Below are 15,972 nucleotides of genomic sequence, written 5' to 3' on the forward strand. Positions count from 1 at the left end.
AATACAACATCTTTATGATGGATGTGAAGAGCAATGAGATAAAACAGCTGGGATTTTTGAGTAATAACTAAGATTGACACCTCCAGATGTTATTGGTGAAACACTTTTGAAATCAGAATGATTGTTGAAATGAATTGTGGGAAAGTAATGCTGAGTTCATCCCCAAGAATAATCTAGGTTAGTCTTCTTTTCAAGAGCAATTGAAACTTGGCACATCTACAAGCAACTTATGTTACCTGAAATAATTTAAGGAGAAAAAAAAAGTTGTATGCAAAATGTAGGCACACCTGGTTGAATTGCATGTTTCAGTGAAGCACTAAGTAAACAGAAGCTGGCACATCCTATACATCAGGGGTGTCAAACTCCCGGCCCACGGGCCAGATGAGTCATCCAGAAGCCATTGCCACTCCATTGCCGGCAATGGCAAAACTGTCCCAATACATTGCACGATGTCACGTGATGTCAAGAGTTTGACATGTCTATTATACATGGTACACATACTTAGGCATCTTTTTACAAAGGTTCTTATATAGTTATTATTTATATGCAGTTATATGCAGACATTCCAGTACCTATCGAATAACAGTTAAATTCACCCAAAGAGAGGAGGTTTTTTGTTTTGTTTTGTTTTAAATGTGGAAGGCATAGCTACCAAAGACAAAATAAATAAATAAAATGACCTATCAGTGCACTGGGTGACTTGATCAGCAATATCTCAGGAGAATCCTACAGTATCAATTCAGAATAAGACTGGATCTTAGGGAAATCAGGCTGAATTGACAATTCAATTAGGGTCTAGCCAGGACATGTCTTACAGTTTATCTAGAAGGTGGCAAGAGATCTGGATCCATCACACATGGACCTAGGAATTATATAGGAATATAGAGTGCTTAATTCTAGTCCTCCTTATATAAAGCTGTTTACATTTGTATTCAATTCTGGCTTTAGTCACTGATCAAAAAAGGCTAGATAACTGCCAATTATTTCTCTTTGGGTTGCCAAGTGAAACATGGCAAAACAACAGAACCAAATAACCACTAAACCTACATCTAATAAAAAAAAATCTTTGGAATTGCAAACAAAGCCACAACAGGACAGTGTTGAATAAGTGAAAAATGTCTTATCATAACTGCCTAAATCGTTACAACAGAAATTTAGATATTTTAAGAACATTTCTCTGGAGCTCTCTGCAAACAAATCAAAGTCTGTCCTAAGTATGAAACTGACTGACCAAATCACACTATTTTATCTATTATTCAGAAAGAATATTTTTTCCCCTGAATAACCCACAGTAGTAAATTACCTACAGGAAGCTCTCCTCTTCTCAAAATAGTTAGCAGTGATAAAACAGGAAGTTCTTGGGTAGCTTATGCTACGTGTTTCTGCAGCTTAGCATTTCTGTGGCTCTGTCTTCACATGTGCTAGAAGAAGAGCCTCCAGGGTAGGGTCTGAATCACTATAGCCAAGTGATATCGGGTCCTGATACCATCACACTACTGTTGGTAGGGTGGAGCTGTGTCTGATTCTCTGATTACTCCATCTCAATCCTCCTCCTAGTTTGAGGATGACTCTTCAGCCAAGGGCATAATATTAAAGGTAATATATGACTTTGAAGATATCTGAAGTGGAAGACTTTCCCTGAAGCCTTCAGATCACGTGACATGTCGCGACGTATCATGACTTTTTTCCCATTGCTGGCAATAGGGTGGGCACGATTTTGGCATGACGCATCCGGCCCGCGGGCCAGCAGTTTGACAGCCCTACTTCAGATATTCCTGAAAAGAGAGTTGTCACCAACCTGCACAGCTGTCTTCAGGACTCCTCCTTATCACCACGTTTTGAAGCTACATCAGACATGTAAAATAACAAACACCTCATTGTATTTGAATCAGACCAAATCACTGACATTTAATCGGAATTCCTTTAGCAAGTCTGCTCACTCTGGAAGAAGATTGCCTTTTTTGTTATTGTGGTTAAAAAAAAATGAAACAAGAAGAGCAGAAACAAAATTATCTCCTGCCCACAGTAGAGTTTTTAAAAGGTAATACAGGGTGTGGCAGGGAAGGTCTCTCATGCTTTTCACAGAAATGAAGCAACTTAAATCTGTCCTTTTTGTGTATCTTGAAACTTTGCTTTCTTTTGAAAGCACCTCCTTTCTTTCTTCTTACAGTTCTTTCCCTTTGGGTGTTGGCAAAAAGGCTCCCCTGCAGAGTGAGGGTGGAACACCTAATTAATTTGAAACAGATTCTGGCATTTTATAATGTTTTCTTTTGACTGAATTTTCATCTGGAGGGAATAAAATAATGAATCTTAAATTCCAGCATTGGAAGAGACCTCTGTTAACCTTAGCTTGCAGAGAATAGTAATAACTGCTTGAGCAGCTCCACTGAAGGGATTGTGAAGCCTTAGATGCTCTTTCCTGTTAGACAACTTTTACTGGAAAATACACATGTGACATTTGTCCTTGTTTCTCTCCAGGTATTATTCTTGGTTTTCATGAGTAACAAGAAAGTGTTACAGTATGTACATAGGTTAGCACTGTGAATAGATCACCTGTCCTGCTGCAACAATCAGATTTGATGGATTGGTAACAGCCAATATAGCTTATCCATTCTGGTTTGGACCTGGTCTGGAAAAAGATTTAGGAAAACAAAGTGCAAATTAAAATGCTAGCCCCATATTTTTTAGCTATATGGTTTTCTCTTTTCTTCTTGAATTGAAAAAGTGGTTAAGGCCTAACCTATATGACACTTTAGGGGACATGGTGGCTCAGTGGGTTAGGACACTGAGCTTGTCGATCAGAAGGTCAGCAGTTTGGCGGGTCGAATCCCGAGTGCTGCATAACAGAGTGAGCACCTGTTACTTGTCCCAGCTTCTGCCAACCTAGCAGTTCGAAAGCACCTAAAAATGCAAGTAGAAATATAGGGACCACTACGGTGGGAAGGTAACAGCGTTCCGTGCGCCTTCGGCGTCTAGTCATGCCGGCCACATTACCATGGAGACGTCCTCGGACAAGCGCTGGCTCTTCGGCTTTGAAACGGAGATGAGCCCTGGCCCCTAGAGTTGGAAATGACTAGCACGCATGTGCGGGGGAACCTTTACCTTTACCTTTATATGACACTTTAAAAAAAGAAAAGAAATTATGTATCATCAAGTTGGTGTTGATTGTTAATGACCACAAAGATTTTTTTCAGTCAATGATACTGATGGGTTACCCCCCCTTTTAAAAAACCCCCTCCCTCTGTTTACAGAACCTTTCTAAGGGAATTGATGAAACCCAAGCAAATATATCTGCCACCTAATAGGGAAAGTGTGCTCCAAACTGGCTTGAGATATTTATTAAGACTTTGTCCAAATGATTCAGGTCAGAAAATTTTCCTCCCCCTTTTATTCCTTTAACTCTGTTGGCAAGTTAGCCATAGTCAATTTCGGAGCCCATGAGAGCATTTGCTCTGAATAAGTGTTGACATTCATTCAGAATAATCTCTCAGGACTCATAGTCCAGTTCTGTTTATAGCAGTATCAGCAAGTCAGTGCATTTTTTTTTCCAATACAGTTTTGTAAACAATGCCACTGGCAATAAAAATGAAGAAAAGATTCATTGAACCATTTGGCTAAACTGAAGCCAGAGTTCCTGACAGGAAATTGTGTTCAAGATAGAACGCAAGATAGAAAAGTAAAGAGTGATAGAGCTCTCCCACCATTATACCATCGGTTATAATTCCCATTGTGAACAGGATAGGAACATCTGTCTTGATTTGCTTTGCCATTAAATTATACATTTTTTTCCTGACTGCCCACAACTGGTCTTATAAATGGAATGATGACTCAACTATTCTAATACTGAGAGTCAGCGCTACTAAACACCTAGTTATTCTCATAAAATCTCCACCATTCTTCTCAGGCGTGATGAATGATGTTATCCTACTACCAGTAATGGGCAATGGATGTTCTCTTGAACAGAATTAACAATGCAGGTGATGATGCACAGAAGAGAATTCATTGGCTTGACATGAACCATATTGGATCCTGAAACTTGCTCATATGTTTCTCAAATAGCACATGAAAATTAACATCTGAGCAATCCAAAATGCTGCGTATAAAAAAAGGATATAGATGGAAAATGGGGGAAGAGATACATAAACAAATAATATAAGGTAATTAACTCATAGGAACTGTATCAAAAAGACCAATGCTCAAAAAAAGCTAAGGCTTGTGAGATATCAAAAACAGAAAAAAAAGTCTAGCTTTTTTAAGGCCTTCTTTTTTGAGATAATCATGATTTAAACAGGAAAGCCAAAAAAAAGTGTAAGAAAGTGATGCTAATGGCTGATGAAGACAAATGTAATTTGTAAACTTCTCTTGCATCTCTTTTCCCCTTAGACAAGGAAATGGAGTTCTAGGTGGTCATCCTTACACCAATGAGAGAAGAAGGGAGACTTAGCCTATAAGAAATGAGGAGAGGGTAGGGGAGAATTTAGCTAATCTAAAGAAATTTGAATCTCCATAATGAGCCATTGCATCAAAAAATATAAAGGAACTAGGGAAGTGATTGCGGAATCACTTTCAATACTCTTTGAGAAGTCCTGAAAGACTGTATGATTCCAGATTACTGAAGGATAATAAGGATCCTCCCCACTGTTAGTAAGGCGCAAAAGGAGAGTCCAGGAAACAACAGATCTGTTAGCTAGGCATCTCTAATGGGCAAGGTCATTGAAGAAATTATTAAAAGAGCCTTGGTGGAGCAGTGGGCTAATGCCTCCTTAAGTAACACCAGCTGCCTGCAATTAGTGCAGGTTCGCATCCCACCAGGCTCAAGGTTGACTCAGCCTTCCATCCTTCCGAGGTAGGTAAAATGAGGACCCAGATTGTTGGGGGCAATAAGCTGACTTTGTAATAATGCCGCTGGGGGGGGGGCGAAAGCCCTAATAAGCAGGCATATACATAGAATGAAGGCTATTGCTAAGCACATTGATTTGTGCTTTAAATTGTAAGCCGCCCTGAGTCTTCGGAGAAGGGCGGGATATAAATGGGATTAAAAAAAATAGTGGAGAGTGTATGTAGTTCAGAGCTGAAATGTTGAGATCTTGGTATTAGGTGAGATTGGTTTCCTTCTTACATGCTTTTTATTACCAAAGTAGATAACATTGTCAGTACATTGGTCCAAATGAGTGCAGTTTGATGGTTTTTTGTATCTTGATAGGATTGAGCTAAAATGCATAGTGTGGCGTTTAAAATGGAGAAATGGTTACATATAAGAAAGAATGTATATACCTTTTACTGCCTTTCAAGAACTAATGGGTTCAAACTATAAGAACTAGGTTTAGTATAACTGCTGGGAAACTCTTCCTTATTGAATGGCTGTCAGCCAGTAGAACAGGGTGCCATACAAATCTGTGAGTTTTCTTTTGCTGGAAGACTTCAAACAGAAGCTTAATGTTTGTCAGAAATGCACTGATAGAACTTGCACTGAGCAGACAGCTATATTAGATGACTTCTAAAGTTCCTTCCAAGACTACAATTTTTTTTTATTAAAAAGTTTTAACATACATTTTATCTTTAACAATCCCCCCTCCCCCTCCCACACCCATCTCTCCCTACCCCTCCCCCCCCGACTTCCCAGAGCTAAGTACAGGGTATAAAAACAAAAAAAACCACTCATGAACATCCAAATGCTAGCAACCATAAACTCTAAAATCTATCACTCTCTAGCTCATATAGGATAACTACAAACACTATTACTATTAACTATAAAAAAAGAAAAAAGAAAAGAAAGGAAGACTTATTCAAATGCTACATGAAACTTTTTAGTCCCATATTTGTTCTGGATATACTCAATCCATTTTCTCCACTCCATAATATAACGTTCTTGCGAGTGATCTTTCAAATAAGCCGAAATCTTTGCCATCTCTGCCAGGTCAGAAACCTTTAAAATCCATTCTTCCATAGTCGGCAATTCCTCCTTCTTCCAATATTGACCTATTAAGAGTCTTGCTGCCGTAGTTAAATTCAACATCAACTTAGTGTCCACAACCGCAGCATCTGTAATTATACCTAACAAAAAAAATTGCGGGCAAAACTTTATCCTTTGCTTGAAAATCTTCTGCATGTTCTACCCAATTTTTATCCAAAAGGCCTTAACCTTTTTACAAGTCCACCATATGTGAAAATATGTTGCATCTTCATCGCCACACCTCCAGCACTTGGGCTGATAATTCGGATACATACTTGCAAGCTTTTTAGGATCTAGATGCCATCTATAAAACATTTTATAAAAGTTCTCTCTTAAGTTTTGAGCTTGTGTAAATTTTACGTTCCTCACCCAGATCTTTTCCCACGTGTCCATTGTAATAACTTCTTGAATATTTTGGGCCCATTTTATCATACAATCTTTAACAAGTTCTGTTTCTGAGTCAATTTCTATCAATGCAAGATATATCCGTTTGATATGTGCTGGACCCTGCTTTCTAATTTGCTTTATCAGATTTTCATCAGTCATTGTAAAACCAGTTTTCTGATCTTCTTTCCACCTGGCCCGTAGCTGAATATATTGGAACCAAGTTTGAACAATCTTCTCATCTCGCAAGAGACTGTACGGTTTCAGATACCAAACATTTCTTTCCAAACTTAAAATCTCCTTATACGTAGTCACATCATGTTTGAAACCAACATTTATATTTTCTATTATGTGTTTTGGGATTGCCCACAATGGTATCTTACAACCTAACTTATGTCTGTACTTCTTCCAAACTCTCAACAATGCTTGTCTTAAAATATGCGCTTTAAACACATTATCTACCTTTTTATCATACAACAAATATGCATGCCAGCCAAACAACAAGTCATGGCCCTCAAGATTTAATAATCTCTCTTGTGTCAAATTAATCCAATCACTTATTCCTGCTAACGCAGCAGCTTCATAATATAATTTAAGATTGGGCATTTTAAGACCACCTCTTTCACGAGTATCCTGCATAATCTTAAGTTTAACTCATGGCTTTTTCCCTGCCCAAACAAATTTATTGATACCTCGCTACCATTCCTCCAGATTAGAATCTTTCTTAAGAACCGGTATCATTTGAAATAAGAATAAAAATTTAGGCAGGACATTCATTTTCACTGCTGCGATTCGCCCCAACAAAGACAATTGCAATTTTTCCCAGCTCTCCATTTCTTTTTGGATTTTTCCCCACAATCTTTCATAATTATTTTTATATAACTTTGTATTAGAGGGTGACAAAAACACCCCCAAATATTTGACCCTTTTAACAATCTCAAATCCAGTTAGTCCTTCTAAAAGAGCCTTTTGCGATACTGTCATATTTTTGGCCAGAATTTTAGTTTTTTGTGCATTAACTTTAAATCCAGAAACCTTCCCATATTGCATTATTATCTCCATCTTGTCAACAACAGAGTTCTCTGGCTGGGTCACTGTAACAACCAGATCCTCTGCGAACGCTCTCAATCTATAATCCTGATCTCTAATTTGTATCCCCTTAATTCTTTCCGAACTCCGTATTTTTACCAATAATATCTCCAATGTTAACACAAATAACAAAGGCGATAACGGACACCCTTGCCTTGTGCCCTTCTCAATATTACAAGCTTCAGTCAAACTATTGTTAACTATTATTCGGGCAGTCTGTTTTTGATATAATGCCCTAATTGGTTGCAAAAATTTATCCCCAAAATTCATTTTATCTAAAACTTTCATCAAAAATTGCCAATTCAATTGATCAAAAGCTTTTTCCGCATCTAAAAAAATTAGCGCCACAGGGATCTGGTTGTTCCTTTCCAAAAACTCTAACACATCAACTATATGCCTCACATTATTTTTCATTTGCCTACCACTGATAAACCCAGTTTGATCCCCATGAATCACCTGTTGCAGAACCCTCATCAGTCTATTAGCCAACACCTTAGCAAATATCTTATAATCTGTATTTAAAAGTGATATCGGTCTATAATTTTTTACTTGAGTAGCATCTTGATCTTCCTTCGGTATCAAAGAAATAAAAGCAGTTCTCCAAGACGGAGGCACCTTTCCCCCTCTCTGAATTATCTGAAACAGTTCCTTTAATGGCTTTATCAACTCCATTTGTAAATTTCTGTAATAAACCGCAGTCAAACCATCCGTACCTGGTGCTTTATCCAACTTCAACTCCTTAATTGCTGTAAGAATTTCTTCTTCTGTTATTAATTGGTTAATCTCCTCTTTTTGTGCCTGCGTAAGAACCGGGATGCTGGCATTCTCCAAATATACATCAATATCCTTTTCATTAATCTTCTCCTTAGCATATAACTTAGAATAAAAGTCCAGAAAGGCTTCCTTAATAAGATCCTGTTGAAACACCACCTTTCCCTTATGTTCAATTTTGTCTATATTAGAAGCCCTTTGCTTTTTCCTAAGTCTATAAGCTAACCATCTACCTGGCTTATTAGCATTGCAAAAAGTATTATGCCTAGCAAACCGCAAATTGGTTGCCACTTGGTCAGCCATTAATTTGTCAAATTGTCCTCTTAATAGCTTTGTTGTTGTTGTTAGCTGCGAAGTCGTGTCCGACCCATCGCGACCCTATGGACAACATTCCTCCAGGCCTTCCTGTCCTCTACCATCTTCTGGAGTCCATTTAAGCTCACGCCTACTGCTTCAGTGACTCCATCCAGCCACCTCATTCTCTGTCGTCCCCTTCTTCTATTGCCCTCGATCTTTCCCAGCATTAGGCTCTTCTCCAGTGAGTCCTTCCTTCTCATTAGGTGGCCAAAGTACTTGAGTTTTAGCTTCAGGATCTGGCCTTCTAAAGAGCAGTCAGGGTTGATCTCCTCTAGGACTGACCGGTTTGATCGCCTTGCAGTCCAAGGGACTCGCAGGAGTCTTCTCCAGCACCACAGTTCAAAGGCCTCAATTCTTTGGCGCTCAGCCTTTCTTATGGTCCAACTTTCACTGCCATACATTGCAACTGGGAAGACCATAGCCTTGACTATACGCACTTTTGTTGACAGGGTGATGTCTCTGCTTTTTAGTGTGCTGTCTAGATTTGCCATGGCTTTCCTCCCCAGGAGCAAGCGTCTTTTAATTTCTTGGCTACAGTCCCCATCTGCAGTGATCTTGGAGCCCAGGAAAATAAAATCTGTCACTACCTCCATTTCTTCCCCATCTATTTGCCAGGAATTGAGAGGGCCAGATGCCATGATCTTGGTTTTCTTAATGTTAAGTTTCAACCCAAGTTTTGCACTCTCCTTCTTCACCCGCAACAAGAGGCTCTTTAGTTCTTCTTCACTTTCTGCCATTAGAGTGGTATCATCTGCGTATCTTAGGTTGTTGATATTTCTTCCGGCAATCTTAATTCCAACTTTTGATTCCTCTAGCCCTGCCTTTCTCATGATGTGCTCTGCATATAAGTTAAATAGGCAGGGCGACAGTATACAGCCTTGCCGGACTCCTTTCCCAATTTTGAACCAATCAGTGGTTCCGTGTCCAGTTCTCACTGTTGCTTCTTGATCCGCATATAGGTTTCTCAAGAGACAAATAAGATGGTCTGGTACTCCCATCTCTTTAAGAACTTGCCACAGTTTGTTATGATCCACACAATCAAAGGCTTTAGCATAGTCAATGAAGCAGAAGTAGATGTTTTTCTGGAACTCCCTAGCTTTCTCCATGATCCAGCGTATGTTGGCAATTTGATCTCTAGTTCCTCTGCCTCTTCGAAATCCTGCCTGCACTTCTGGTAGTTCTCGATCCACATACTGCTGAAGTCTAGCTTGTAGGATTTTAAGCATGACTTTACTAGCATGAGAAATGAGTGCAATGGTGCGATAGTTTGAACATTCTTTGGCACTGCCTTTCTTTGGAATTGGAATGTAAACTGATCTTTTCCAATCCTGTGGCCATTGTTGAGTTTTCCAAATTTGCTGGCAAATTGAGTGTAGCACTTTTACTGCATTGTCTTTTAAGATTTTGAATAGCTCAGCTGGAATACTGTCACTTCCACTAGCTTTGTTGTTGCTCAGCTTTTCTAAGGCCCACTTCACTTCACATTCTAGGATGTCTGGCTCGAGGTCAGTGACCACCTCATTGTGATTATCAGGGACGTTAAGCTCATTCTTGTATAGTTCTTCTGTGTAATTTTGCCACCTCTTCTTAATCTCTTCTGCCTCTGTTAGGTCCCTGCCATTTTGGTCCTTTATCATGCCCATTTTTGCATTAAACGTTCCCTTCATTTCTCCAATTTTCTTGAAAAGATCTCTGGTCCTCCCTATTCTATTGTTTTCTTCTATTTCTTTGCACTGTTCATTTAAGAAGGCATTCTTATCTCTTCTAGCTATTCTCTGGAATTCTGCATTCAATTGGGTGTATCTTTCTTTTTCTCCCTTGCCTTTCGCTTCCCTCCTTTCCTCAGCTATTTGCAAAGCTTCCTCAGACAGCCATTTTGCTTTCTTGCATTTCTTTTTCTTTGGGATGGTTTTGGTTGCTACCTGTTGTACAATGTCGCGAACCTCTGTCCATAGTTCTTCAGGCACTCTGTCTATCAGATCTAATTCCTTAAATCTATTTGTCACCTCTACTGTATATTCAACAGGGATATGATTTAATTCATACCTGAGTGGCCTAGTGCTTTTCCCTACTTTCTTCAGTTTAAGCCTAAACTTTGCAAGGAGAAGCTCATGGTCTGAGCCACAGTCAGCTCCTGGTCTTGTTTTTACTGACTGTATAGAGCTTCTCCATCTTTGGCTGCAGAGCATATAGTCAATCTGATTTCTGTGTTGACCGTCTGGTGATGTCCATGTGTAAAGCCGTCTCTTGGGTTGTTGGAAAAGAGTGTTTGCTATGACCATCGTATTCTCTTGACAGAATTCTATCAGCCTGTGCCCTGCTTCATTTTGCACTCCAAGGCCAAACTTGCCTGTTATTCCAGTTATCTTTTGGCTTCCTACTTTAGCATTCCAATCCCCCATGATGATAAGAACATCATTTTTTGGTGTTAGTTCTATAAGGTGCTGTAGTGCTTCATAGAACCGGTCAATTTCATCCTCTTCAGCACTGGTGGTTGGGGCATAGACCTGGACTACTGTGATATTGAATGGTTTGCCTTGGATTCGAACTGAGATCATTCTGTCATTTTGAGGATTGTATCCCAGTATTGCTTTTCCTACTCTTTTATTGACTATGAAGGCTACTCCATTTCTTCTGAAGGATTCTTGCCCACAGTAGTATACCTGATGGTCATCTGAATTAAATTCACCCATTCCTGTCCATTTTAGTTCGCTGATACCTAAGATGTCAATGTTCAGTCTTGTCATCTCTTGTTTGACCACGTCCAGTTTTCCTTGATTCATGGATCTTACATTCCAGGTTCCTATGGAGAAAAAATCTTTACAGCATCGGACTTTCCTTTCACCACCAGACACATCCACAGCTGAGCGTCCTTTCGGCTTTGGCCCAGTCGCTTCATTCTTTCTGGCGCTACTAGTACTAGCCCTCTGCTCTTCCCCAGTAGCATATTGGACGCCTTCCGACCTGAGGGGCTCATCTTCCAGCGTCATATCGTTTTGCCTTTTGGTACTGTCCATAGGGTTTTCATGGCAAAGATACTGGAGTGGTTTGCCATTTCCTTCTCCAGTGGATCACGTTTTGTCAGAACTCTCTGCTATGACCTGTCCGTCTTGGGTGGCCCTGCACGGCATAGCTCATAGCTTCATTGAATTACGCAAGCCCCTTCGCCACGACAAGGCAGTAATCCATGAAGGGGTCTTAATAGCTTAATAACCTCCTTAGCCTTCACATCCAATGGGTTCAAGATCAAGGCCTTTTCTTTTTCCCTAATTTTGTTCTCCAATTCTTTCCTTCTGGCTTCCAAAGTATGTCTGTGTTTGTTATTCATATATATCAACACCCCTCTCATATAGGCCTTGCTAGCATCCCAAACCATATCCATAGAGGTATCCTTATTCATATTAATTTCAAAAAAAATCCTTCATCCGCTGTTTACATTCTTCCACATTTCTCTGATTTCTAAACAAGTTCTCATTTACGCGCCACGAGCGCCTATTTCTATTGTCCTTATTGATCTCTAACCACACTGGACTATGGTCAGAAATAGCTCTTGCACAGATCTTTACCTTCTTAATCCTAGAAAAAAAATCATTAGTCAGCAAAATAAAATCAATCCTGGAAAAAGATTGATGTCTATCAGAAAAAAAGTATAATCCTTTTCATGCAGGTGAGTGTCACGCCAAATATCTCGCAGTTCCAGATCATCCTTCATTTCAAAAAAAGATTTAGGCAATCTGGCATGACTCGGAGAGCGCTTAAAAGAACCAGCCTTATCCATCTGTACATCCAAAACACCATTCCAATCCCCCATAAAAATAAACGATTTGTAATCCAATTGAGTAAGCTTTGTATGAAGTGAGCTAAAAAAAAAACAGCTTGCTGTTGATTAGGAGCATACAGTCCAACTAAAAGCGTTTTTTTGCCTTCAAGCAGCAAATCTATCATAACATATCTTCCATGCTTATCTGCTTCAATTAATTCCGCTGATAAAGCGCTTTTAACATAAACAACCACTCCATTTTTCTTATTCATCGCAGATGCAACAAATTGCGTGCCCAATCTTGAGTTCGATAAATACTTTTGGTCCATAGCCCTAATATGCGTTTCTTGCAAACATATAACATCAATCTTGAATTGTTTTAAATATTGAAAAACTTTCTTTCTCTTCTGTGGTGAATTTAGTCCATTAACATTCCAGGTTAGAAATTTAGTCGCCATGCGTGGCATCCCGAAGCTGTTGGAGCACATCTTTAATAGCCCCTCTATCTTCTTTGGGCCGCGCTCCTCCCACTGCTTCACTTTAAGTACGCTTTGAAAGTTCCATAAACTTCTGTTGGTCTTGCTCTTTTATTTGTTTTGCTCGTTTTAAAGCGGCACGTGTCACCCTCTGCTCTCCAGCAACAGCCAACGAGGCTATAATTTGATCCCCTCCAGCACCATTCTCCTCTTTCTGTCCACCTTCAGCCTCTTGGGATTTCCCTTCTCCAAATCCCTTTGCAGCTTCCAGAAGTGATAGTGGGGTCGCTTTTAAAACATTATTGTAGAAGTCACGTGCCTGTGTCACAGTAACCAGATGGTATCTTTTACCTTCATACATCACCACCAATCCGACAGGAATCTCCCATCTAAACTTTATTTCACGTTGCTTAAGTTCTTGCACAAGAAATGCAAAATCCTTCCTTCTCCTTAAAATCTTTGGAGGAATTTCTTTTAAAACCAAAACTTCTTGGTCAGCAATCACAACTTTAGTATCATAAGCGGCTTGAATAACTTCATCTCTGGTTTCTCTCTTAGTAAAATAAACCACCACATCTCTAGGTAGCTTTCTCTGTCTAGCAATCCATGAGTTTACACGAAAGACTTTATCCATGCATCCCTTTATTTCAGATGCTGGCTGATCCAATACTTCTTCCAAAGCCTCAGAAATCAGCTGCTTTAGGTCTTCTTTAGGATTCTCTTTTAAGCCCCTGATTCTGATAGCATACTGCATCTGGTGATACTGGACAAGACTCAATTCTCCGTCCATTCTATCCCTTAAATCTTCATTCTCCAGTACCTTTACTTCTAATATAGCATTCTTTTGACTCAGATCCTCCACTTTTTCGTCCAAACTTTGCACACATTCAGCCACGCTTTGCACTATAGACAAAATGTCTACCCTCATCGCACTAAACTTCTCTTCTATCCTCTCCTCCAATTTCTCCAATTTCTCCTCCACCTTTGCAAACTTGTCACCCAGCATTTCTGATATTACCTGGGATTGTTTTTCCAAAGCATCTTCTAAATCCTTCGATGTCAGTGCAGCAGGAGGAAGCAAAGCTTGCAACGATGTCTGTTGCACCGGGGAAGTTCCCGCACTCCGAAGAGTTTTTGAGGGAGGTTTAGCCGCCATCTTTTCACTTTCACTTGTTGCGCACTTTCACTTTAAGTTTATAAAGTCCATTAAGCTAGAGAGTAAAAATAAAAGTCCTCTTCACCTTGACCTCCTGTACCGCTCTGCCTGCTCCTTTTATTCTAAGGTCTTTCCTTCTGGCAGGGGTGGTCGCAAACGCCTGGCTCTGCTCCAAAATCCCGGAGCAGAGACGCTGAACAGCTGGGAGCAACCCAGGCTACGGGGGAGTTCAATCCTTCAGCCGCCCAAGCTTTGAGCTCAGGCGGCCCCGGAGAACTCAACCCCTACCTGGGGCCTCACCCCCTCCTCTTCTCCCAAGGAGGGGGCTTCAAATCCACCCGAACAGCTGATCGGCGCTGTTTCGGGTGAAAACAACTCAGCTGAGCAGCGGGCAGCCCGAAACGGCTGTCTCCGGCGCCGCGCCGCCACCGGAAGTCCTTCCAAGACTACAATTTGATGGCATTCCAACCATCTTTTACTTTATCTCAAACTGCAAACACTCTTTTATTTTTTATTACCTTTTATATCTTTTTAAAGGACTAATTGCTATTTTAATACAGGGATCTTCAAACCTAGCCCTTTTATGACTTGTGGACTTCAACTCCCAGAATTCCTCAGCCAGTTGAAATCCACAAGTTATAAAAGGGCCAGGTTTGAAGATCCCTGTTCTAATACTATTTCTAGCAAAAAAATAATAATAATTCTAGGGAAATTATCCAACAATTTCTCAAAAGCATGATTGCCACTTAGCAGTGACAGTAGCACAGCTATTGAAAAAGTCAAGGCTTTATTTGTGATTTAACGGAAGGTTAGGAGACAAAAAAATCTGCAGACCAATGGAGAGAAATTTCTTCAAGAAAGACACAGCATCTTGGCCACTTCATAATTATGGTGAAAACAAAAACATTTACCAACCTATGAAAAGTTCTCCAATAGTCTTTTTTTATCAAATTGAAGAAGTGCTAGAATGATAATGGAAAAAAAAAATCTATTCAGCATGTATCTAAAGGAAAAGCAACTATCTAGAGTTCTATAGTTCCACCATATTGAGACACTTTCAGTTGTTGAATATCTAAAAGAGTTTGAAGAAAGATTGCCAGACGTGGCCTCAAGAATCATACCTGTTGGACCCTTGATAAGGCTGATACCTCAGCTAGATGGTCAATTGGCAGTTAAGAAGCCTTGTTCCTCCTACTGAATGAACAGTAACCTCCCACTCAGTTGGAGATATAGTGAATATGAAGATGGGAGAAATAAATGCAATACTGGAGAAGTGAGTGCACATTTTGATGGAAGCCACTGAGATGAATTTATCTAGAGGGCTTCTCTCAAAAACCTTCACTGTAAATCATATACAACAAAGTGATTTTACCCATATGTTTATATACAGTATTTAATTAACCAAAAGGCAAAAAACAACAACAACCATAAATCAATAATCAGGATTATTTCCTGGAAAACAATTTAGGCAAGATAGTGCTAATGTATCTGGGTTGCAAAAACTCATATAACCACTAGCTGGTGAAAAAAATCCTGAGCTTTAGATATTTCTTAGGGGCCATCTATCAGTAATATTAATTTCTGCAGCCTAAATGTCATAATAGACCCTTCTTTCCTTCCTTCCTTCCTTCCTTCCTTCCTTCCTTCCTTCCTTCCTTCCTTCCTTCCTTCCTTCCTTCCTTCCTTCCTTCCTTCCCTCCCACCCACCCACCCACTAAAATTTAAGACTTTGGTTTCAGCCAGTACTTATAAACTGTTCCGGTGGAGCAATGATAGCTAAAGAGAAAGAGAAATCATATTAAGATATTGATTTAAACATCTATGACATGCATTCATCAGGAAAATTCATAATATGCACAGTTTAAAGCACGATTGAAAGTATCAATTTCTCTTTTGGCATACAAGACATCAGAAAAGTCATAAATGTTTAGGGCACCAAATTCATATCTTGAAGATAGAGTGACAATAATTTCTGAGATTACCCTTGGAAAGGAAAAGAAAATGCATTAACTGTAGCTGCTGAATA

Source organism: Vipera berus (genome assembly GCF_964194415.1).
Source record: "Vipera berus genome assembly, chromosome: 4".
In the NCBI taxonomy this organism is placed as follows: Eukaryota; Metazoa; Chordata; class Lepidosauria; order Squamata; family Viperidae; genus Vipera; species Vipera berus.